The sequence below is a fragment of the Silurus aristotelis genome (assembly GCF_946808225.1).
Source record: "Silurus aristotelis genome assembly, chromosome: 19".
Lineage (NCBI taxonomy): Eukaryota > Metazoa > Chordata > Actinopteri > Siluriformes > Siluridae > Silurus > Silurus aristotelis.
The window spans coordinates 17,247,564-17,251,049 of record NC_139592.1 but is presented as its reverse complement, the minus strand read 5'-3'; the positions used below and the strand labels follow the sequence as shown (position 1 = coordinate 17,251,049).

Here is a 3,486-nt window from a genome sequence, read left to right as displayed (position 1 = left end):
CTGCAACCAAATCAATTTCTTCTAATCTGTTAGCCATTGTGGAATAAAAAAAACAGCTTTTGAAACCACACAAATACATTTGACCCTGTGCAATTTGCTACATATAAGGGTTATGAGCTCTGACTAGTGTGCTCTCTGACCATTCATTCAAAAGACATGAGAATGCCGACGTGATAGGACATCATCTAGGGGGCCTTGGTTTGGGCAAATCGCAGTCTGATTGGTTAAAGCAACAGCTTCAAGAAACATGTATTTGAAGCTACCAAGAGCCACGCTGTCATTTCTGAAGGTCTTGCAGTATTAGGTGATGTGACTGCTGAAACCTGGTGGGATAGAAACTCCAACATAAAATTGCACTTGGTGGCTATGGTCCTTGCAGCAACACACCTGAGAAAATGTTTGATTTTTGATTTTTTTATTAGGAAACATTATGGGTTAGAGTTAGGCGCAGGATGTAGAAGACCAAACATAAGGCCCGTAATCGCCCGCAGCTGATATTGAGCATCATTAAATCTGTCTTTGAGCATTTTGCCATCCTATCTGTGCTAGAGGATCAGCGATGTCGTCAGGGACTCTGAAAATCGAATCTTTATCTGTGTTTTTTAGCTTTGTCATATATGTTGGTATTTACCTGGATATTGGATGAAGCTGCCTCCAGATAAATGCGAGGAAAACAAAAGAACTGGTGGTGGATTTCTGTAGGCACAAACAAACTTCATTATAACTAGTGAACATTCAGGGAACAGACTTTGAGAGAGTGGATGCTTATAAATACCTGAGTGTTCATCTGAACAGCAAACGATTGGACAGATAATACTTAAGCAATTTAAAAAAGAGAACAGAACAGCCTCTTTCTGCTGAGGAGAGTAAGGTCTTTTGGAGTGCAAGGGGAGCTACTGAAGACCTTTTTTGACTCTGGTGTTCTCAGCCATCTTCTATGGTGTGGTCTGCTGGTGCAGCACCATCTCTACTGCAGACAGGAAAAGACTGAACAAGCTGATCAGGATCAGGAATAGCTAAATTGGACAACATCTCTGGACAATGGTAGCTGCTGGACACTGGTAGCAACAGTAGCTGCTTTTGGAAGCTAAACTGGACAACGTCATTGGTGGACAACGACAGGGGTGGTGAAAACTGCACAACCAATTATCAGCACTCAACTAACCTCTTTGAAGGACATTTACAGTAAACGCTGTCTGCAAAGGGCGACGGGCATCATAAAAGATACCTCTCACCCCAACCATGGACTATTCACCCTTCTCCCTTTGGGCAGATGCTAGAGGTGCCTCAGAGCTGCACAAACAGACTGAAGAATTGCTTTTTTTTTGTGGCTGTTACTGCACTGAACAGTTGGATCAATACTGCATTGTCACTTTCTGTGTATTTTGCACTGCTAATCCACTACACATTTCTTTTCGCACCATCTATAACTCACATTTGCACTACTGTACATTCTACCCATGTTTATACTGTATATACTGTAGCATACATACTGCACATTCATACTTGTACATAACTATATCATGTCATTTAAGTATATTATTTTCTCTCTCTATGCATAATCTTTGCACAGTATTACTAGATAAACCATATACAGTGGTACCCCGCTTATCGACCTTTTCGCTTAGCGAACAGTTTTTCGACCGAAATTTGCGCCCGCTGAACGACCAAATGCCCGCTTATCGACCTTTTTTTTTTACCCCGACCCACGTGGAGCATTTTTTTGGTTACTTTTGTGATGTTTTTAATTTATACTTTTTACTGTATTATTGTCAGAAATCCATCTGCCACGCCCCCTTCGGCGGCTGTCAAAACCTCCACTTTCCCTGAAGCCCCCCCCCCCCGACTTCAACAATGCACACCTGGGGCTCATTATTCACTCATTAAGAACAGGTTCTTATTTACAATGGCAGCCTGACAAGTGGAAAAACCACTTAGGGAAAGGGAAATAGGGCTAAAATAAGTACAAAACATTAAAAATACATACATGTAAACAATAACATAAATACATTTTAAAACAAAATTATGACGAGAAGCAACTGCATATATCCGTGAACAAATACGATATAATATTTTTAAAGGTTGAAATTGGAATGAATTTATCCAGTTTGAGAGTATTTTGCAAAGCATTCCAGTTGCGAGCGGCAGCAGATTGAAAAGATGCAAGACCAAATGCAGAGTTGGTTTTAGGAATGCTTAATTGTAAATGAAGTGAGGACCGGGTGTTATATGTGACAGGCTTTAGCTGCAGCAAGTGACCTAAGTAAGGAGGTGAGTGGCCGAGAAGGGTCTTATAAATGAAGGTGAACCAGTGAATTTTACGGCGATTGTGAAGGGAGGGCCAGTTAACAGATGAATATAAAGCACAATGGTGTGTATTGAAAGGAGCATTTGTGGCAAACCTGATAGCAGAATGGTAAAGAGCATCAAGTTTTGATAGGGTGGACTTGCAAGCAATTCTATATATAGTGTCTCCATAATCTAACATGGGTAGAATGGTCATTTGAATAAGAATAAGTTTGGCAGAAGTGGTGAAGGAAGAGCGGTTTCTGTAAAAGATATGATATATGATATGTGGATAGAGAAAGAGAGTGAAGTTTCCAACCAGATGCCTGAGTAGTTATAAGCAGTGACTTGTTCTAAAATAGCTCCCTTGCAGGTGGTGATGTTAAGGGCAGGAGGAGGCGTAGTACCCGTACGGCCAAACCACATGCTTTTTGTTTTGGAGGTATTGAGAGTGAGTTTGAGTTGTGTAAAGGACTGCTGTAGTTGGTAAAAGCCATGTTGCAGGGTAGCTTGAACAGCATCAGGGGAGGGACCTATGGCATAAAGGATTGTATCATCAGCATATAAGTGAATGAGTGAATTACCAACTGCCTGGGAAATGTTATTAATATAAATTAAGAAAAGTGTGGGACCAAGGATGGAGCCTTGGGGGACACCCCTGGTGACCGGAAGAGAATGGGAGAAAAGGTTTTCAAATCTTACACGTTGAACCCGTTGAGAAAGATAATTTGAGAACCAAACCAGTGAGTGATCAGTGACACCAATGCTGCTGAGTCTGTGGATAAGTGTGTTGTGTTCCACCGAGTCAAAAGCTTTTGCAAGATCAATGAATATAGCAGCACAGTTTTGTTTGTTATCTAATGCAGATGTAATGTCATTGAGCACTTTAGTGGTAGCTGTAACACAACCATACCCTGATCGAAAGCCAGACTGTGCCCCGGAGATGATACCGTTCACATTTAGATAATTGATTAGTTGTTTATTGACAAGGTTTTCCAGAATTTTAGACACACATGGCAAGATGGAAATCGGCCTGTAATTATTAAGGTCACCGCCCTTATACAGAGGAAGCACAACCGCTTCTTTCCAAGCAGGTGGAATCTCGGCTGTATAGAGGGAGAGGTTAATGAGGGCTGTTAGTGGAGCCGCAATGACAGGGGCAGCAATTTTAATAAAAAAGGCAGCAAGATCATCTGACCC

The 3,486-nt window shown here is 41.4% G+C and overlaps 1 long non-coding RNA gene across 1 annotated transcript in view; it reads right to left on the bottom strand.

The window, feature by feature from the left end:
- The window catches only part of LOC310742049, a 101,912-nt gene that overhangs the window by 5,436 nt on the left and 92,990 nt on the right, over positions 1-3,486 (bottom strand). The gene's annotated exons all lie outside the window — the stretch shown is intronic.